The 22,202-nt window shown below is 48.5% G+C and overlaps 1 long non-coding RNA gene across 1 annotated transcript in view; it reads right to left on the bottom strand.

The window, feature by feature from the left end:
• LOC114814318 overlaps positions 1 to 22,145 on the bottom strand; it is a 56,954-nt gene extending 34,809 nt beyond the window's left edge. The window contains exons 1-2 of the long non-coding RNA XR_003762096.2: positions 21,992 to 22,145; positions 21,571 to 21,648 (exon numbers count right to left, since the gene is read on the bottom strand). This is a non-coding gene — a long non-coding RNA (uncharacterized LOC114814318). The remainder of the gene's footprint in view (positions 1 to 21,570; positions 21,649 to 21,991) is intronic.
• Between the last annotated feature and the right edge of the window lie 57 nt (positions 22,146 to 22,202).

Raw genomic sequence — 22,202 nt, 5'->3', positions numbered from 1 at the left:
GCTCCTGTCTATGGCCGGTCAGTGGTCCAGTGGGGCTACATGAGAAGCATCAGGGCCCAGTGGAAAGAGCATGGACCTGAGAGACAGAGAACCCAGATTCTAACCCCACCTCTGCCAAATGCTTGCTGTGTGATCTTGGGCAAGTCACTTCTCTGTGCCTCAGTTCTCCTGTTCTCCCCCCTATTTAGACTGTGAACCCCATGTGAGACAGGTACTGTGTCCAACCTAATTAACTCATCTACTCCAGCACTTAAAACAGTGTTTGTTAATTAGTAAGTGCTTAACATATACCATCAAAAATAACAATGATGGTATTTTTCAAATGCTTACTATCATCATCAATGGCATTTATTGAGCACTTACAGTGTGCAGAGCACTGTACTGAGTGCTTGGGAGAGTACAATATGGCCAAGTTGGTAGACATGCCCACAACAAGCTTACTATGAGCCAAACATTCTACTAAATGCTGGGGTAAGCAGATAATAATGTCAGAAACAATCGGAGCTCAGAGTCAAAGGGAAGGAAGGGAGAGCAGGTTATTTAATCCCCATTTTCAGAGGAAACTGAGGGACATAGAAATTAAATAATTTGCCCAAGGCAAGTGGCATAGCGAGGATTAGAGCCCTGGTTCTCTTACTTTCAAGCCCAAGTTCTTCCCACTAGTCCATACTACTTTCCTAGACTCTCCAGAAGAGGTATCCTAGCAAGAATACTGAATGATCCACAGTTTCCCTTGCAACTTAGCAATATGAATATTTTCACTCTGGATTTGCATATTTTTTGAAAAATATCCAGCAGAAAAATCAATCTGGGACTCAATTTTCCATGAGTGGAATGGACCAGAGAGGCTTCTCTTGATTTACTTCTTACATTGGTTGTCCCTTCCCCCAGTTTAGGTAGTACAGGACACTTTGGAAAAATATTCCAATGACCCCAAATTAGGATGCCCTGACCAAATGTGGTGATTCATATATTGTATGATTTTTTGTGTATGTGCACCAGCTGCTTGAAGATTCCATTTTGTTTGACACTTCTGCACTAAAAAGTTTTTTTTATATGGAATTTGTCAAGTGCTTACTAGGTGCCAGGCACTATACTCAACGCCGGGGTAGATACGAGATAATCAGGTTGAACACACTCCATGTCCCACGCGGGGTTCACGGTCAAGCCCCATTTTACAGATGAAGTAACTGAGGCTTAGAGAGGTTAAGTGACTTGCCCAAGGTCATTCAGCAGAAAAGTGGCAGAGCCATGATCAAAACCCAGGTCCTTCTGACTCCCAGGCCATCCAGGCCATGTTGTTTCTCGTGGTTTCTAACCGCTTGGACTTGTAAAAATAGTCCGAGAGTATGCTCAGTTTAGGCCCCCAGCTTTTTGGGCCTTGAGTACGGATGTAGTAGAATGCTGGGAATATTTGCTTCTGCACTATTCCTCGTGCCTACCACTCCTGTGTTTGCTCAGAGCACGGGGGTGATCCGGCACTTTGAGAATAGTGTCTCCGAATCCTGGTTCTCAACGAGAATGCTCTGGCGTCCGTGCCCCTGGACCCGCTGCGGGCCCCTGGCTCGGCAGGCCGGCCCATGCTGGAGAAGGAAGGTATAGAGCTGGGTTAGCGGCCGCCACCCCTCCCTGCAGAGGGCCGGCTCCCCAGCTGTTTGTTGCTGTTGGCTGGGCAGCTTCCTGTTTTTCCCAAAAATAATAGTTGCCTAACCCGTGAGCTATGGAGCTGTTTGTGAAGTGAATCACGCTAATTTAATTCCCTAAACTCTACCTATCATCCTTTTAACCACCTAATGAGAAGCACATGGATTGCGGGGCCAGGGAGGGCACCAACTGCAGAGGGTCACTTGCCCACATCCCGTCTCCGTCGGTCCCCTGGCCAGCCGGCCCCTCACCAAGGTGAGCGGCTCGGGCTCTGCCCCCCCGACAGGCCCTAGGCCACCGCGAGTGGCGGAGGTAATCGACAGAGCACTGGTTCGACTGACCCATCCCTGGGCTGCTGCTGCTGCTGCTTTCACAAGCATTTCTGCTTGGTCCAGGCGGCAGCCCCAACCAAACCGAACCAGTTGGGCTAGGGCTGCTTCCCCATCCTCGCACCTAGGATAGAGGCCGCCTTAAGGGCTCCCTGGCTCAGGCTCTCCGGCTCCACGCCAAGGAAGACGGGGCAGCGACCCTGGTGGCTGCCTTTCTCCTCCTGTGGCTCCACAGTCCAGTCCTAGGGCTTGAATGCGATAAACCGCCATCGAGGCATGATCCCCTTGCGGATTGGAACAGCCACAGCAACCATCAGTGAGGGCAGTGGTGGTAGGAGTCAGAGGTCAGGGGGTCTAATCCCGGCTCCGCCACCTGTCAGCTGTGGGCAAGTCACTTAACTTCTCTGTGCCTCAGTTACCTCATCTGGAAAATGGGGATTAAGACTGTGAGCCTCATGTGGGACAACCTGATGACCCTGTATCTAACAGTGCTCGGCACATAGTAAGCGCTTAACAATACCAACATTATTATTATTATTATTAGCTGCAGTTGTTGCTGCTGCTTTAACCTCCCCCTCCCGCGATCCCAGCAGAAGCCAGCAGCATCTTACCGGGGCGGGGGGCAGGAGGGGTGGTCACCGGAGACCCTCCTTTGACCTGCAGGATGGCAAGATGAAAAGCCCTTAGCCCCGGGAGCCGCTTAAAAAAGGCTTCTGCTCCTGCATGTATCCCGGGGCACACTAGACCTTGGGGAGGGAAGGAATGGGGTTTAATGAATAGTTAAATAGCGTCTGCATGCTCTTTCCTCCTCAGTGCTCTCTCCTCCTCAGCCTGAATCAAAGGAAACATTTATCTAGCTCGTTACCCAGTGGCTCTCGATGCCTCTGGGGAACCGGGATCTCCTGAGACCTGGATATAGGGTGGCCATTCAGCTAGCTCTGAGCCGGACATTCTTCTTTTCGGTTGGTCTTCCTCCAGCTCCCCACCAATGCAGTATTGATACAGAACCAGATGATGTCTTTATGTCTGCTATTTTTATATTGTGCCGGCCTCTCTCCACCGCAACACTTGAGCATGCAAGTATTAATTTATTTATTTATGCCTAGTCTCCGCCCTTGTCTCTACATGCGTATTTGATTGAATGTTCAATCTTTTTTTATTCTGATTCCACTGTGAATATTTCTGGGTCTGTCTCCCCTCCATGCTATTAGAGTGTAAGCTCTTTCTGGCAAAAAACATATCTTGTGCTTATGCTGTACTTTCCAAGTATTTGCTCCAATGAATTGCATTCATTAGGTGCCTAATCATTCCATAAATGATAGCTTTACTGTGTGCAGAGCACAGTAGTAAGCGCTTAAGAGAATACAACACAACAGAGTGGAAAGACAGAGTTGGTAGACATGGTTCCTGCCCACAAAGAGCTTACATTACTCCCACTGACCAACCCTCCTAGAATTTCCTCCTCAAGTCTTTCTCACTACCAACTTCTTGCCCTCTGGAAGTGGGAGACTGGTCAGGGAGAGAGGAGCCAGAACAGACAGCTCTGTCCTAACACAGAGGCACACCGGCCATAGGGGAAGGCTTCTAGTTTTAGTTGTTCAGCTAGAGATCAGAAATAGGAGAGGCAAGAAACAGGCAGAGTGATAAGGTTAGCTCGAGAAGAATGAAGAGTGCAAGCTGAGGTGTAATGGGAGAAGAGATTGGATAAGTAGCGGGGAGACTGATTGAGTACCTTAAAGCTGATGGCCAAGAGTTTCTTCTTGATGCAGAGAGGAAAGGACAACCATTGAAGGTTTTGCAGAAGGGGGAAAGGCTAGTACAGAATGAATGAGCCAACTCTGCTCTCTGTTCAATAATACCCTGTCCTTGGCCTCTTCCCTGTCCCTGTCCCTGTCCCTGCTCCTGATCCTAGCTCTGCCCTTTCTTTAAAAACACCCCACTCTGCCTTCACTTTTCATGGCTACCAGCACTGCCTCCATTTTCCTTTTCTTCACATAACTGGTTTTCCAGCATCTTAGGGTGAACTCTTCTCCCCCCAGCCTCCCGCCCACCTTAATTTCTCCTTGCCAAGTGCCCAGCTGCAGGCCCGGTAATGGAGCATGGAGCTGTCAGCTTCAGCCCATGCGGGGAAGTGGAGAGGAGGGGCATTTGGCATGTCTATTGCTGTTCGTGAATTCATCATGCAGAGACAGCCAACAGCTGCCCCGAGGGAGGATGGTGAGGGAAATAGCAAAACATCCTGCCAACTCCCCGGGGCCAGTCCAGGCTTCAGGTTGGACTCCTTTGGTGGCAGGAGGCAGGGGGGCCAGGTGCCCTCCTTCCCAGCACTGGAACAGCCAAAACATTTTCTCTTTTAGACAAATGGTCATTTAAATCACGTTTGGGCCTTTCAGATACAATGGGGGGCCACAGTCTGCTGTTTCTGAATCTGTTTTTCTATAGAAATTCAGTTTTGGGTCTTGCTCATAGACAACCACTTTATGGTGCTCAATAAATGTCTACAGAAAGGAGGGCAAACACCAGGACAAACTAAGAGAAAGGGCTACCACCAACAGTCTGCCACAACTGCAAGCTCCTTGGGGCCAGAGATCATGTCTACTAGTTGTATCGTACTCTCCCAAGTGCTCAGTGCTCTACACAGAGTAGGTACTCAATAAACACTATTGATACTGATGGATCATAGTTCCCCAACTCTGATTTCTGGGGCCAAAATCACTGAGGATTCTTACTCCACTGTCTCCAGCCAGGTTTTTTTAATGGTATTTGTGAAGTGCTTACTATGTGCCAGGCACCATACTAAGCACTGGGGTAAGTACAAGATAATCAGGTTGGCTACAGTCTGTGTCCCACAGTGGGCTCACAGTCTTAATCCCCATTTTACAGATGAGGTCACTGAGGCACAGAGAAGCTAAGCAAGTTGCCCAAGGTCATATAGCAGACAAGTGGCAGAGGTGGGATTAGAACCCAGGTTCTCTGATTTCTGGATCCATCCTCTTTCCACTAGGCCATGCTTCTTAAACCTAGAGCTAATCTTAAACCTTTTTTGTAAAGGATCTTTTTTGTAAAGCTGGGATAAATACTAAATTGGAGGGCTCTGTGGACTTCACTGAAGCTGGAAGAATTACCTGCCCTGTTCCCTCCACACCTGCCGGTCCTGAGCACTTAGCATGTAAGATCTGGAAGTCTTCAGCAGACAGGAGGTGCTCAGTAAATATCACTGATTGATTCTGACTTCCAGGGAAGCCTTTAGCTAACTAAGCCCATAGGAAAGACTCTGTCACCATTCCCTCGAAAAGCTTTCAACTTAGACTGGGATAGAATTAGAGATGGGCAGCTTCTCTCTGGTTTCCAACTACCAGCTTGCCAGAGGTAGCAGGGCAAGTGAGCAGGAGAGGGCTCAGGAACAAAGCAAGAACTGAATTGGTGGATTAGAAATTTGGAAGAAATTTGTGTAACTCAGACTATGACAGAAAACTCAATTATCCATAAGACTGTAGGCAGCAATGAAGAGGATAGGGGAATTTAGCAGATAACTCACAAACGTCCCTAAGAAATAAGTAGCTCTGAGCCTTCTTTTCTCCCTTCAGCTTTCGCTTTACTCTTAATCAATCAGAAACAGTGCTTAAACATCTGAAAAAAGAACTGTAGTTTAGCTGTTGGAGAAATCTCTTTTTTTCCAGACACCTGAACTTTATTTCTGAGAAATGGAGAAAGAAGGGAACTGCTCAGACCTGCTCATTTTTTGGAAGCTCAGGCTGTAGCTGTGGATGTGTATGATGGGTCTGTTTGCCTGCATGTGCCTGGGAGCCCAGGAAGGTGGGAGCGGGAAGAAGGGGAGAAACCCCACCCAGAAGACCAGCATCAAAGCGTGAGAAGGGTCTAGAGGGTCCTAGAACAGGGAAAATCCTAACAACCCCTCATAAGAAAAAGATCTTTTGTATAGGATAGCAACTATTCATCTGGAGACACCGGCGGAAGCACGACAAATTAGAGGGAAGGACTTGGACAAGGGGAAGGAAAGTCCAGAGCCATGAATCCCTCATTCCCAGGAGTCCCCAAAGAACAGACATAGGAAACCAGTATTAATCAAAAAGGCCATAGGTCAGAATGGTGGACAACAGGGAAGGATCTGTGGACACTGTGCCCACAGAAAACCTGCTAAGGGAAGTTAGTCGTGGGTTTGGGGAATGGTGGGATAGTAATCCCTGTGTTTAAGTTAGGAACAAGTCCCAGGTAGGGGATCATTTATTGATTCATTCATTCCATCGTATTTATTAAGCCCTTATTGTGTGCAGAGCACTGTACTAAGCACTTGGGAAAGTACAATGCAGCAATAGTGAAAATCCCTGCCCACAACAGCTCACAATCAATAGTATTTACTGAGCACCTATTGTGTGCACAGCTCCTTCCTAGGAGCTTGGGAGAGTAGGATAGAGTTAGCAGAGAAGGTTCCTGTTCTGAGGAGCTTCCATTCTAACTGGGGAGCCAGACACTAAGATAATTAACAGATAGAAAGCTGTCTTCAGCTTTTCAATCATTTTTTGAGAAATAACATCCCCTTGAATTTAAAATTTCATCCGAAGATGACACTATCTCCACTCCACTGTGACCAGCATCAACTCCATCACACACCTACACCCAGCCCACCTGCCGCTGGAGTCTCTCTAAGGAGTCCTGAGAGAAGCAGGCTCCATGTAACCATGTTAGTACCTGAAAGGATCCCACCCCAGGTCCCGCAGGTGAAAACCTCTGCCTTAGCCCATCAGGCCATGACTACTTCTCCTGGGTAAGAGACTCAGGATGGCCTTCTATTACCTTCCTTATATGCAACAGATTCAACCCCTGGGGTTGTGGAGGGCAGCCTCAGAAGTTTCTGAACAAAGTGATCTCAAGATCTGATCTCAGCCTCTCCCAAGGATGGGAACTGTTCTTCCTACCTGAAAGAAGGTGGGGAGAGAGGACTCGGCCTTGGGAAGAACACTACCACTCAGGGAAAAGGTGTGAGTTGGATGGGCCGAGATGCAGCCAGGTCAAGTGGACAAACCAACGTCTTTGAAAAACTGCAAATAAAGGATTAGAGCAGGGAGGAGATTAAACTTTGGAGCCATGAGACCGCAGCTTCCTAGTCAGTTCCCTCTGAATCACAAGAAACAAAAGAGAAAGTGGACACAGGAGTCACGTAATGATGACATGGGCACCAACAAACGTGGTTCAAGAAAGTCTCAATACTTCTTCCTCTAAATCTCTCTCTACCATTCTGAAACACCATCTGGAAAGAAGCAGAATACAGTGCTAGTGTCCTGCTGGACAAAGGAAGCTGCATTATGTCAAGGCTCATTGGGAAGAGCTGGAGGCTTAGATGGGGTTTGGGGAGGGGAGACGCCTGCCAGTTTAGAGGAGCCCACTGGGAAAGCACCAGGGTCTTGTTGACCAGTGTTTTGTTTTTGTTTTTTTAAATAGAGCCTACAATAGAATCCCTGGCATTGTTTCCTCGCTGGAAGCTGACATGGACACAAGTGGTCTTGAGACTTTTCTAGACGGAGTCAAATAATCAGCGGCTGGGCCTACCTGACAAGGAATCTTAGGTTCGGAGTCACCAGGACACCTCCGTGGATTTTATGAGATGCCATGTGAACCTTCTGGGGTCAGTGCTCTCTTTGCCCCCGGCCTTCCTCTGAGTACTTGCTCCCAGTCATTGGGTGTCTAGAGCTCACCCTGATCTGCAACCTCTCAGGGACAAGTTTATGCCTGACTTTCCCTTAAGTAAATGAAAACAGCCTCCAGGATTTCAGAAAGCCTCCTCTTGTTTTTCTTCAAGTCTCCAGTGGAAAAATAACCAACCAGGGGAGAGAGAGTGAGGGTCAGAGCTGCAGAGGCATCGCTCCTGCCTCTCTCAGTCCTTGGCATAACCTGATCTGCTCTGTCCCTCTGGGGCTTGTTTACCCAGATTTGGTTTATTGAGGGGGCTGGTGAAGGTGAATCAATCTGAACGGTATCACAGCACTAGTGGGAGGGAGTGAAATGTGGGGGGTTGGGATAGGGGGTTTATGAATTTTCCTGTCTCCTATCTCCACCCAATCTAATTTTCTTCTCTGTGCCTAGGTTGAAGCCCTTGATGCCCACCTCCCTTTGCTTTGAGCCCTGGCAGGCCCAGAATCTAGATGGTGACCATAGATTATGTCCCTCTTGGCTTATCCTCCCATTTGCTCTGCTTTCCTTCTCTCGGGCCAGTCTCTAAACACAGGGTGTTTTTCACACTTGCAGCTCTCCCTCCTTCCCAGGCCCTGCCAGGACCCCGCTGGCAGGCACATGAAAGGGCTTCCTGTCAAGAATATGCAGGAAACACACAGCCTTGAAACTGCTTGCTGCCCTGGCCCCAGCCCCGGCCCCAGCCTCTGCCCCGGCCCCACTGAAAACTGTGGTGAAGCTATGGAAATTTGGCCCAGAAGGGCAGGCGAAGCATAGAAAGAAATCCATCTTCCCTAAAGATCACAATAACCAGCATCCCAGGATCCCAAGATCAGAGGCCTAGAATCTGATGGGAAGAGTACAGGGGTGCAGGAATTGGTGAGAAGAATGGTGATAAGGGAAGAGGGGAAAGTGGGGAGAGAGTTGATGATGGGAGCAGGGGGTGTGAGAGGGAGCAGCTGATGGAGGGTAGAGGAGAGGATGGAGGCCAATAAACCACCTTAACATAATATTCCAGCAGCAAATGTGCTTGAGAGAGGGATTTCTGAGCTCCTGAAAATAATGCTTGGGGCAGCACTTTGGGTTTATTAGTGCAGGATGAGGTAAAAAGGGAGCTATATAATTTCAAACATGTTAGCAAAAAGAAGAAAGGGTGGAGACCTTGGGGAGTGTAAGAGAAATTAGCACAGCTTCCACTGCACTAAGAGACTTTCTGAAGGGCATCTGTGTGTGTGGGTGTGTGTTTGTATCTGTGTGTTTGCTTATGAGAAGGCACGGTTTCCAAGCAGGAGTGGGGGCTGTGGGATGCGGAAAGGAGACTGGCACTTTTCGCTTAACTTGGTTTCTCGGGAACGTGGCAGGACCGGATACTTCAGAGCACTGAGGTAAGTAGTGAAGTGCCTGTGGGGGCACCCAGGATCTCCAGGTTTCAGCACCTAGCATCCCGAGACAACAGTATCCAGCATTCCCAGAAATCAGCTGCCCAGCACTCCTAGATATCAGAATCCAACATTCCGAGATAGCAGCATCCAGCATTCCAGACATCAGCTACCCAGCACCCCTAGACAACATAATAGAGCAGGGGCCTGGGAGTCAGAAAGACCTGGGTTCTAATCCCAGTTCCGCCACTTGTCTGAAGGACCTGGGTTCTAATCTCAGTTCTGCCACTTGTCTGCTGTGACACCTTGGGCAAGTCACTTCACTTCTAGGTGTCCCAGTTACCTCGTCTGTAAAATGGGGATTAAAACTGTGAGCCCCATGCAGTACATGGACTCTGTGACGAACACCCCAAAAACAACAAGAGCTAAAAAAAAAACAACAAAAAAACCCGGGATATCAGTAACCAGCAATCCCAGACATCAGGGCCCAGCATCTCCCGTCATCAGCAACCCCACGCATCAGAATTCAGCACTCCAGACATCAGTATTTAGAACCCCAGACATAAGTATCCAACGCTCCGAGCTTCAGGTTTCAATAAGTGGGGTCCTGGTGGTCCCCTGATGTCACCCCAAGAGAAGGGAGAGACCGGGACCGTCACCTGCATAGCAGGGAACTTGTACAGATGATGCTTTGGCTATGGAGTGGTGGAGGGGGTGTGTGTATAACCCACAAACCTCGCATCTCCAGGAACACCCCTGAGTGTTTTCCCGCTTTCCGTGCTGGAAAAAAAAAATAATTGCAAAATGTTCTTTCCTTATTGGCTAAAAGGTCAGGGCAAGCAGGATCCAGGAACATTTTCAACCTCTCCCTTCTCAGAGGACCAAGCAATTTCTCAGCCCACTTTCCTCCCCTTCCTCCTGGGTGCCGCCTGCTCTCTCTGGCTAACCCATTTTGTGGGAACTCCCTAGCTCTCCATTGGCCCTCCCGACGACATCCTTGGAATTTCAGTTCACCCGGCATTTTTCCTTCCTTTCTTTGACAATCCCACTTTGTTCCTGTTTTTTCTCCTTTCTGTCTGCATGTCCCAGGCCAATGGCCTACCTCCGGATTTTATTTTTAGCTTTACCACGGTGCCCGGCTGACTGGCTGACGCCAACAGGGATCGACGCCAATGCCGCCCCACCTCCTCCCTCTGATGTCTGTTCTGCACCCAGTAAAGTGCTCAATAAATACTATTGATTGATTGATTGACAGTGTTTTAGAAGGAGCTGCTGCCTGACTGGGCAGTAACAACGGCAGAACTGCCAGCGGGGCCTCGCTGCTGACCAGGCCAGACCGCCCCTCCCATTGGGCTCTTGGTCGGTCCCAAAGCAGCAGGGGAGGACGGAATGTCCAAATGCAGGAGCCTCTAAGCGGAAACACCTGAGGAGCCTTGGCCCAGTCAGAAAGGCTTCAGGTCTTGCGGGAAGGAATCGAATTGGGTGCTGGTGGTGCGCGTGCCGCGCCACCACCCTCACTATTTCCAGCCAGTTGGGGCAGAGGGGCGCCGAGTAGGCCGGCGAGGGAGCAGCCCGATAGCCAGCACACCCAGGGGGTTAACGTACAAAACCTGTTCATAGCCAAAGTGACCCTAGCACCGTGCCGACGCTGTGCCTCGGTGCCAGAGACCAGCAGGGGGGTGGCCAGGGTAGCCGCCTCAGGAACAACTGCCATCTCTGCAACCTAAGTTAGAAGGTATTTTCTACCGAGCCTGTTGATTTTGCCTGGGAGGTTCTTTCGTCAGAAATCTTTCCCCTCCAAGTGGCTTTGTGGGGGATCTGCTGGTAGCACAGAGCTCTAGACCGAAGTGAGGTGATATCCCCTCGGAACCAGGCATGTTTTCTATCGATTGCCTCAAGGCCTATTCAGAAGGGTCAGAGCTTTTTAGTGAGCTAAAAATAATCGTGGGATCTATAGAGGAGTATGGGCCAAGCAGTGGAGGAGAGATCAATGAGATCTGAACCAATCCCTGTCTTACACGGGGCTAACGGTCTAAGGGGGAGATCAGCTACTGAATCCCCATTTTACAGATGAGAAAAGTGAGACAGAGAGAAGTTAAATGGCTTGCCCAAGGCCACCCAGCAGGCACGCAACAGAGCTGGGATTAGAACCCAGGTCTCCTGACTCTCAATCCTGTGCTCTTTCCGCCAGGCCTCAGTGCTTCCCTACCTCAGGGACTTCATGAAGGGTGGTAGGGTGGGGGAATCCAAGTATCTATCTGTGGGTGATAAGAAACATCTCCTTTTCAAGGAAGTTGACAGCCTTGAAAACCAGCCAGGCTGTCAGGACCTCTCAGGATAATGCCTGAGTTTGGGTTACTTGGTGGGTCTGAATTCTGTGATTTGAGGGAGGGAGTGTCTGTCTTCCCCTCCCCTGTCCTCGAGCTCTTATCGGGAAACCTGAGTTTTTGGTGAACTCATTATGGCTACTCATTTTACATATTGATTCATCAAGTTATTCATTACTACTGACAAGCTACTCTTTGTCATATTTATCTGGATCTTCCAAACTATGTCCTTCCTGCCGCCTCAGTGTTGCTATTTTTCTTATCTCCTGTTCTCCGAAGGCTTCTCAAGGCCTTCCTCTTATTTTAATGTGGTGTTTATTTCTAGCCAAGGTTTTTTTCCTAGGTGTTGCTTCAGCCTTAACCTCTTATTGATCATTGTGTGGCGCAAGGCCCCACTAAGATTAGTGGTTCTCAAATGTGGTGACCTCATATTTTGATTTAACACCAACAAACCGATGAGGTTCACTTAAAAATAATTAACATTCTCATTGAAAATGGCATTTTTTCAGGATTTTTTTCCAAGTTATTATTTGTCTAGGTTTTACTTCATCTTAAAGCCATTTATCATGATTAGTCTAATCTTAAAAAGGTGTAGCCACAAAAATGATGTGGAGGCCAGCACAGTAACCTTTAAGAACATTATTACAGGCTGTTCTAACTTGTGTTGATTCGGTTTGGGTAGATCTTTAATAGCAGAGCACTCTGCTGATCCACATATATAATCCATATGACAATTAATCCACCCTATAAAGCCCTTGATTTTTACACATTTATATTTTTATCTGCCTGAAATTGTAAGCGCATTACTCACATACGTATTTCCAAGTATACACATGAATATGTCTGCCTAATATAGTTAAAAAGAGCAGCGTGTTCTAGTGGAATGAGCCCAGGTCTGGGAGTCAGAGGACCTGGGTTCTAATCCTGCTCTGCCAATTGCCTGCTGTGTGACCATGGGCAAGTCTGGGCATGTCACTCCCCTTCTTAAAACCTCCAGTGGTTGCCTATCAACCTCCGCTCCAAACAAAAACTCCTCACTCTAGGCTTCGAGGCTCTCCATCACCTTGCCCCTTCCTACCTCTCCTCCCTTCTCTCTTTCTACCGCCCACCCCGCACGCTCCGCTCCTCTGCCGCCCACCTCCTCACCGTCCCTCGGTCTCGCCTATCCCGCCGTCGACCCCTGGGCCACGTCCTCCCGCGGTCCCGGAACGCCCTCCCTCCTCACCTCCGCCAAACTGATTCTCTTCCCCTCTTCAAAACCCTACTTAAAACTCACCTCCTCCAAGAGGCCTTCCCAGACTGAGCTCCCCTTCTCCCTCTACTCCCTCTACCACCCCCCCTTCACCTCTCCGCAGCTTAACCCTCTTTTCCCCCCATCTCCCTCTGCTCCTCCCCCCTCCCTTCCCATCCTCTCAGCACTGTACTTGTCTGCTCAACTGTATATATTTTCATCACCCTATTTATTTTGTTAATGAAATGTACATCGCCTCGATTCTATTTAGTTGCCATTGTTTTTACGAGATGTTCTTCCCCTCGACTCTATTTATTGCCATCGTTCTCGTCTGTCCGTCTCCCCCGATTAGACCGTAAGCCCGTCAAACGGCAGGGACCGTCTCTATCTGTTGCCGACTTGTTCATTCCAAGTGCTTAGTACAGTGCTCTGCACATAGTAAGCGCTCAATAAATACTATTGAATGAAATGAAAAGTCACATCTTCTGTGCCTCAGTTTCCCCATCGGTAAAATGGGGAATTGTTGCCTGGTCTCCCTCCTACTTAGACCGTGAGCCCCATGTGGGACAGGGATTGTGTCTGATCTGAATAACTCATATCTACCCCAGCACTTAAAACAGCACTTAAATGCAATAGTGATAATAATAATAGCAAATAAAAGAAGACAGCTGAGGTGGGGGGGAGAGGAGGGAGTTTGATTCCAGACAGAGTGTCTGTGTTTGATGTCACTGGGAGAATTTGTGGCTTGCTATCACTGCCTTCCTCAAGGCCCTGCTCTTAGACTGTCACCTCCTTCCTGATTTTGCTGCTCTCCCAACCAATCTCGCTCTCCTCTGTTTCAATCTTGCAGTTAATTACAGCTCCGCAGTGTCTTGGACTTTATGCTGTCCTCACTTGGCATCCCCCCGATGTCCTTCCCCAAACCAGCCCGTCCAAAGCTGAAGGTCAGGCTGCTCCAGCCGTGCAGTCCAAGGGAGAGGAGGCGCAGGCCTGGATGTGGGTTCTAATCCCGCTCTGCCACTTGTCTGCTGTGACTTGGGCAAGTCACTTAACTTCTCTGTGCCTCAGTTACCTCATCTGTAAAATGGGGATTAAAAAATGTGAGCCCCACATGGGACACTCTAATTACCCTGTATCTACCCCAAAGCTCAGCATACAGTGCTTGGCACAGAGTAAGCGCTTAACAAATACCATAATTATTATATTATTCACCTTTACACAATTTAATTCTTTAATTTCAGTCATTTATGGTATTACGACTGTTTCTTGGGTGTCCTCTAAGTTCTTTATATATGTGTCCTTGTCAGTGCGGTCTGTCTTAGATGGTAAAGTCGAGGGTAGGAAGAGTTTCTGCTGAATTCACTTGGGACAAAGCTTAGCATGTGCCCAGACACATGAACATGCATACACTCACACACACAGGCTCTTAAACCTTTGATTATAATGATGGGGTCTGGAAGCAACCACTAAACAAGTGTTGGGGAGGGATCTGGGGACCAGGGGTGGCTAGGTCCCTTTGGACAGCAGGCTGGGTTCAGAAGTGGATAATAATAATTAAAGCATTCATTAAGCCCTTACTAGGTACCAAGCACTCAAGTGCGGACTGGGGGTAGGATCTAGGTTCTAATCCTGGCTCTGCCACTCGTCTGCTGTGTGACCTTAAGCAAGTTACTTAAGTTCTCTGTGCCTCAGCTTCCTCATCAGTAAAATGGGGATTAAAACTGGGAGCCCCATGTGGGACGGGGACCGTGTCCAACCCAATTACCTTGTATCTACCCCAATGTCTGGCACATAGTCCTTAACAAATACCAGAAAAAATACAAGATAGTCCCTGACCCGCGCAGGGATCATAATCTAAGAGATAGGGAGAGCAAGTGTCTCCAGTTTGCAGATGAGGAATCTGAGGCCCAGAGAGGTTGACTTGCCCAGGGTCACAGAGCAGATCGGTGGCAGAGCTGGGATTAGAACCTGCCTCTCTCAACTCCTGTTCTCTTGCTCTTTCCATGATGCCATGTGGCCAGCCGGGAACAGCCGGTCTGCATCCAGAAAAGAGTTTTATCCCTATCTGATCTGCAATCCACTGCAATTACTTTGGCCTGACCCCTTGGGTCTCCCGGGGCTCCAGTTCCTAGTTGGGAAGTAGGGAACAGGAAAAGTCTTGTCCCTAGGAAGCCCCATGGAAATAGGACAGCGCCTGCAGGAACAAACTATCTGATTATTCCTTTCGGGGTCTGCCTCATTCCTATCATGGCCACTGAGTGGACCGACACATGGGAAAGCATCACCTTCAGCCTGGCCTTGGGGTTGACTCCATAAGGAAGGTAGTTCCCAGCCTGGCAGAGAGGCCTAAGAAACCTAAGGAATGGGGTTCCTGGAGTAGTCAGAGCCCAAGTTCCCAGTCTGAGAATTGTTCCCCCGGAGTTGCCCTACACCCTAAATGGGCAACCCTAGTTTCGCACTGACTGAGCTCCTGCCTTCTCGCTGGCCATAAAATCTTGTGAAGTAGCCTCCTTTCTGCCAACATTTCTCCCTCTCTTGGGAGTTCAGTCCTGGCACTATCTTTGGGCATCATTTATATGAGGGTCCTGCACTCAGCATGGGTCCTGCCTCACGGACTCTCGAGTCTCTCTAGCTTTGTCTGTCTCCAGCTTTGTCTCTCCCACTGCCTCCTAAGCATGTCTGTGAGTGCCCCGCCTCATGGAAAGTGGCACAGAAGGCACCGATGCCCTTTGCCAACAAGGAAATAACAGAAGCAAGTTTTGCAGGTTTCACAACATACCTTAATGACCTCATATGGATCTTTAGCGGAAATCCCCAGGACCCGTTGTCTATCTACGGGGGGTCAGGGAGAGGGGAAGGAGGGCAGGCCAGCTCCCTGGCTTGAAACCTTACATTCCCCTTAGGTTCCCGTAAACGTGAATACTGCTTCCCAGTCCTCAGACTCATGGGCAGGAGCCAAGGTAGAGGGAGACTGGGCATTTAAAATTAAAGTACTGGACATAAGGGTGTCCAATGCCAGATCAGCTCCGGGCACTGGGAACAGAACTGCTGGAAACTAGGCTGTCTGATATCAAACGATACAAAAAGCTTAGGCTGGAGGGAAGTGGGAGCTCTGCATGCCAACAGTTCTGCATGCCAACAGCTCTTCAAGGAGGCCAGAGTATAGGAGGGGTTTTCAAACTTAACCTCTGACCTGGGACCTTAATTACTGCTACTAAGACACCCCAGGGTTGAACCTGAAGAATCTGGGGTGCAAGGGCCACCTGGGGGTGGGCTCGTGGATCAGGCCTCCTGCCTAGGACCTTATTCTATATCCAAAAGGGTATTCTCCTTCATCCTCCGGTTTCTTCCCTTGGCTCAGCTTCTCCAGCTGAAAATGATGGGAACCATTACTTGTAGCACTTAATACTGGCTAAAGGCAGCTGTGTTCCTTTCGCTCTCTTTTCTTGGAATTCCCTCCACAACGTATAGCCACCAAAGAGAAACAGTGGACTGGTCTGATCAAATCACACCTAAGTGCCAGGGAGAGAGGTCTAAGTTCCCAAAGTCAAGTCCTGGAGATTATTTCTCCAGCGAAAGATACAACATCTCTTATTTGTAATCCTTCCTAATGCCCCTACGTATTAGAGAAGGGTCCATTTGCCCAACTTGTAGTGAAATGGAAGCCCTCAGAGGGGGTGGGCCAGAGATCCCTCCCAAACAGAAGCAGAGCTAAATTCAGCACGGTACTTAGTGAGTGCCAGAGGCAGGAGAGTCCTGAATCAGTGTGAACCCAAGGACTCAAGATGGCTCTCACTCCCTCTCCCAGCAGCACATCCTGCCCTCGGCTCTCTGGAGCTTGTGTTTAACATTGTCGCCACGTATTGGAGCCTCTCCCCTTGCCCCCATCTTACCCTGCTGCTGCTCTTGTGCGGTTGCTGCTAGAGCCATCCCAGGGCACCTCAACTCGGGGGCCTAGATGGTGCTGACATACAGCCAAATCTATTGGATGTGGTCAAGGACTCTGGCTCCTGCTGCCCATCTGTTGCTCACAAGGTGACCCCGGATGGCACTTCTCATCCTTTAGGGATCGGACAGGAGGCAGGCCAGCTATAAACTGGACTGGCAATTGTAAAACCAGACAGATGGCCACTCTACTGGCAAAGCAGCAGTGGGGTGGGGGCGGGGACAGGTACAGAAGAGAGTATAGCTGGGTATGATGGAAATTACTGGTGGAAACTCCAAAATTCAACCTGAGTCAAATGGCCTTTGAGGGGAGTGATCAGTTTAGATTTCCAGAGGGCCCTCTGAAGTGCCCTAGTGGGTGCCAGGGTCTCATGGTGAGCCGCATCAGTGGGGTGATCTGAACATCCAGCTTGGGCTATGAGCCAGGAAACAATGGAAGACTAGTTCAGCTCCGTGGGGGGTGGGGGGGAATCCAGCCTTGCCCCACCCACTCTGACTTCCATCCACTCACTCACCTTTCAACTGCCCAGTGGCAGCAATGAAGCTGGCCCTGGAGTTCTAGAAGAGTTGCTAACATTTACCGTTCTGGGATGGAAGAGCTCCTTTGAGCCTGAGTAATTCCCTATGCCTCTCATACCTGGGGTCTGAGAACTCAGACTCTCTGCAGAAAGACCAGCTGAGGAAGATGGAAGAGCTGGGCTGACAGTCCAGAGTCTGGGCCCTTTCACAAGTCACCCTCAATCCAAGAGACATCACCCTCTCTCTGCCTCTCTGTCACTGGCGAGTGGGAAGATCACTGACCTGGGAGCCGGGGGACCTGGCTTCTAATCCAAGCTCTGCTGTATGACCTTGGGCAAGTCACATAACTTCTCTGGGTCTCAGTTCCCTCACCTGCAAAATAGGGATCCAATACCTGCTCTCTCTCCTCCTTACTCAAACAGAACTACTGTGAGTTCCAGGTGAGACCTGATGATCCTGTGTCTAACCCAGCTTTTAGTTCATTGCTTGGCACCTAGTAAAGACTTAACAAAATACCACAGTGGTTTTTATTTTTTCCCCACCTGTGAACAAAAGGCAGCACATCTGTCCCCAAATTATGTCAAGGGAGATTATAAAATATTTGAAGGCAGGGGTCAAATCTAACAGTACAGTACTCTCCCAAGTACTAAGTACAGTGCTCTGCAAGAGAATGACCTAAATAAATAGTATTGACTGATTGATGAATGTTTTGCAGAGCCTGAGAGAGAAAGCAAGCCTGGAAGAGTTGGGCATTATCAGCATCTGTGAACCAAAAAACTGGCTTCTGATTTGTCATTTGATAACAGATATGGATTTAATAAATGAAAAAAAGGAATTGCCCTGGGTTTGAATAGAGAGGATGGAGGGCACGGGCTGATCCCTGGTGTGGGAGATTAGAGCCTTTGATATTACTGTCCATTCAATTAATCAACAGTATTATTAAGCACCAAGGCCTAATGGAAAAAGTATCGTATTCTCCCAAGCACTGTTCTCTAGGCAGAATAAATGCTCAAATATGACTGACTGATGGGTTGGGCAGAAGACTCGGGGGGCAAGGAGGCAGTGACTGTGATTGTACAGAGGCAGCGTGGTGCCAGGGAAGAGGATGTGATGGTACTGCCTTTAGTCTCTGATGACCCCTTCTAACCCAGTTACCCCTTCTAACCCAGTTAACAACAACAATAATAATAATTATGGTATTTGTTATGCACTTACTATGTGCCAAGCACCATTCTAAGTGCCGGGATAGATACAAGGTAATCAGGTTGGCCCACATGGGGCTCACAGTTTTAATCCCCATTTTAGAGATAAGGTAACTGAGGCCCCAAGAAGTGTCTTGCCCAAGGTCACACAGCAGACAAGTGGCAGAGCTGGGACTAGAACCCATGACCTTCTGACTCCCAGCCCCATGCTCAATCCACTACACCATGCTGCTTCTTAAGGATTTGGCTTTGGGCTAACATATCCTGGCCTTAGGGGCTGGAGACTGGTAGGGCTCCTGGTCTGGGCCCGATCCACACACAGCTCTAACTCTGTACAAACTCTTGGAGCCTTCTGCCTTCTCAACTTAATTCAACAGTATATGCTGCCCCCTAATAAGTGCCAAGCCTAGAACAAGGCTCTTAGGTGAGTAAAATGGAAGGAAAAGACACTCTAGCCTGCAAGAGTTGACAATCTTCTTCATGAAACCACATCCCTTCCTTCTTTCAAAACCTTACCCCATCCCCATTCCTCATCCCCTTCTACTCTGGTCACTTTCAATGAGCAACTCCTTAGCATGTACGGTCATCTCCGTTCATTCACTACACTCATCTCTCCTGCATAGCAGCTATCACTTTCCAAGGAGCCCCCACCACTCCCCCATTAAGGAAAACTCTCATAAACAGTACCTTTCCTTGACAGATAATAATGTTGGTATTTAAGTGCTTACTATGTGCAGAGCACTGTTCTAAGCGCTGGGGTAGATACAGGGCAATCAGGTTGTTCCACGTGAGGCTCAAAGTTAATCCCCATTTTACAGACGAGGTAACTGAGGCACAGAGAAATGAAGTGATTTGCCCACAGTCACACAGCTGACAAGTGGCAGAGCCGGCATTCAAACCCATGATCTCTGACTCCCGATCCCGGGCTCCTTCCACTGGTCCACGCTGCTTCTCTGATGATAGATGCCGTGGGTGTAAGCACAACCACTGTTTCTGACACAGCACGTTCTATCCAGACAGGAGCTAATTCTCTACCAGCATTCTAGCCAAAACCAAACCGAAATCACGTGTTATGAGAGAACAGGTAATATTCATTATATTCAGATATATATTCAGGTATACACAGATATTCATTATCTGTTTGTGCTGTTGATTTTTCCTGCATTCTATGCCCTTCACTTGCATTTTATATCCACTAGGAGCAGGATATTCATGCTTGCTTCCCCCCTCTCCCATTAAACCGTTAACTTCTTAAGGGTGGGACCATGTTTTGCATTTTCTCTCAATCAATCATTCCATCAATGGTATTTACTAAGCGCTTACTGTCGTACAGAGCAATTGGGAAGAGTACAGTTCAATACAGCCGTTGATAGACACAGTCTCTGTCCACAACAACCTTAGAGTTTAAAGAGGGAGAAGTCCCCCGGCTCCCAGGATAGCACTCTGTATGCTATAGGGGCTAAATCAGCAGCGTGGCTCAGTGGAAAGAGCATGGGCTTTGGAGTCAGGGCTCATGAGTTCGAATCCCAGCTCTGCCACTTGTCGGCTGTGTGACTGTGGGCGAGTCACTTAACTTCTCTGTGCCTCAGTTCCCTCATCTGTAAAATGGGGATTAAGACTGTGAGCCCCACGTGGGACAACCTGATTCCCCTATGTCTACCCCAGCGCTTAGAACAGTGCTCGGCACATAGTAAGCGCTTAACAAATACCAACATTATTATTATTAAATCCTGTTCCTGGAATGCTGACTTGAGCAATGCCTTTCCTTCCTGAAGCAAGTGAGGCTATACATATGCTCATTATAAAATCTGAGCCTGTGGCCCATAAATCCCAAAACCCAGGATCGTAAACTGTATTCTGGGCATATAACAATGAAAAGGCAGCTCAGGGGAGCTGGACTAGATACACAAGCTCTCCTGAGCCAGTATCTCCAATACAGCATTTCCCCCCAGTTGTTTAATTTTGATTAATTTAACCTGACAGCTCTGTTCTCTTGTCTGATCACAAGAAGCCTGTAAAGTCCAAATCTGTCGGGCCTGTCCTGCTTCAGAAATACAATGGGATGCCTCCACTATGACAGCTCTGATTAATCCTTCAGCTCTCTCTTTGCAAACAAAAGCAAATGTTGGCCTTTCTTCAATCTTAAAGGCAAAAATCTAAATATTGGAGTGAGCCCCTGCGGTGCAAGCCTCTTCGGGCTGCAGGTCCTTGTATTTTTACTGTGGTGGTTACTGGGTGGGGTGATTGTGGAAATGAGAAAACAATATTGACTTTGGAGAATTCCTTGTCATGTATTTTTTTCTTTTACTTTTTCAGCCTTGAAAGCTGACACCCACCAAACATCAAGCCAGCAAAAGCAGCGGTGGGGTAGAGCAGCCGAGGGCCCACCCCCGCCTGAGAGGGACAAACAATCTTCAGGGAGTCTCTCCATCTCTTCTACTTACACGACACATAGAGAGACCACTAACAAGTGGCCCCAGTTAATACCAACTGGAGTGGCAACATGGAGAGACACTTTTTTTTCTCCTGGTAATGGCGCAGATCTGTTGCCAATGAAAGGCACTTGGTTGGAGAAGAGTATCGCTCCTAATCTGCACCAACCTCTCCAAGGAGATAACCAATTTCGATTCCCAACTTCCTAACCCAAATTATTTTGCTCCTCATTACTGCTTTGGCAGCTTTCCTAATGTTGTCTCCCTCCAATACTCTCCTCTCCCTTCCCCTTTCCTATCACTCTCCAAATCACCCCAGACGGCCCATTTCCTGCATTCCTGCAGCTAAGCAATCTTGATGGGAGCCGAAAACCATACCGCTGTAAGTTAAACCTTTTTATGCTATATTTCTGCCAGTGTCAGGCAAAGCAGTGCTCTCACTCCCTCCTCAGTGACTTCCAAGCCCATGGCCTTTTCTGCCTACTTCAGGCTTTAAACTCCCTTCTTGAATCTCCACTTTCTCATCAGCTACCTTCCCAACTATGACCTGGCCACCTGTACATCAAGAGGAAAAGCCCGTTAGATGTGAGCTCCCTGTGGGAGCTGGGAAAGGTGAAAGGAAGTGGTAGTTAGTACTGTTGACAGCAAGACTGTGACACAGAGAGCACCACATACTGTCTCTCCATTTGTGAAGAAGGGAGGTAGCTGAGCAAACAGTGTTTCCTCAGCCCCTTCTGGGCACAGAACTCTGTACGTGGTCCTCGGGAGAGTACAATAAACATGACAGACTCTGCCCTCAAGGAGCTTTCAGTCTAAAACCAAACTCATTTTGACTCCATCCCTCCCCCCAACCCCCGACACTCTTCTCACCTACCTGTTTCTGCCAGAAAAGTGGCCGTCCTTCCACCTCTGAACACCATCATCTCCAGAAGCATCACCAGCACTTTCTACTCTGTTGGGAAGGGACAAAGCCAGGAGTTTGCTTCACACAAGTGGCTTTTAAGAAATCTGGTTGGTGATTTTCCAATAAGTCATACATTTTCTGAACACTGGGCACATGTACCATGCCGGGGGAGGAGATGGGAGATGGATGGTGGTGGCATGTGTGGGTGAGTGTGGGTGTGTTAGCATTCTAAGGAGGTCAAATCCAACTCAAACATTGGGGTGTTAATTTAGATGATATCAGTGCCCCAGTGTAGCTCAACACTTCCCTTCCCGCTTATGCAAGGCTCAGTCAGCGCCCAGTGTCTATCACAATGCAACCCATGGAAGGAGGAGGGAGAGAAATGCCTTACCCCCCTCCATGGACCTGTGTGGCTCATGGCAGGGCTTGGAAGCCAGTATGTAGATTTAGGTTTTAATTGGCAAAGTGTCGGGAAGAGAGAGAGAAAGAGAGAGAAAGAAAAAGAAAGATGAATGAATATTCAAGAGAGCAATATGGACCATCACCAGAGTTTACTAAACTCTCTCTTCAAGATACCCTAGTACCAGCTTCCATGATTCCAG

Source organism: Ornithorhynchus anatinus, chromosome 9, assembly GCF_004115215.2.
Source record: "Ornithorhynchus anatinus isolate Pmale09 chromosome 9, mOrnAna1.pri.v4, whole genome shotgun sequence".
In the NCBI taxonomy this organism is placed as follows: Eukaryota; Metazoa; Chordata; class Mammalia; order Monotremata; family Ornithorhynchidae; genus Ornithorhynchus; species Ornithorhynchus anatinus.
This window is presented reverse-complemented; position numbering and strand designations above follow the sequence as displayed.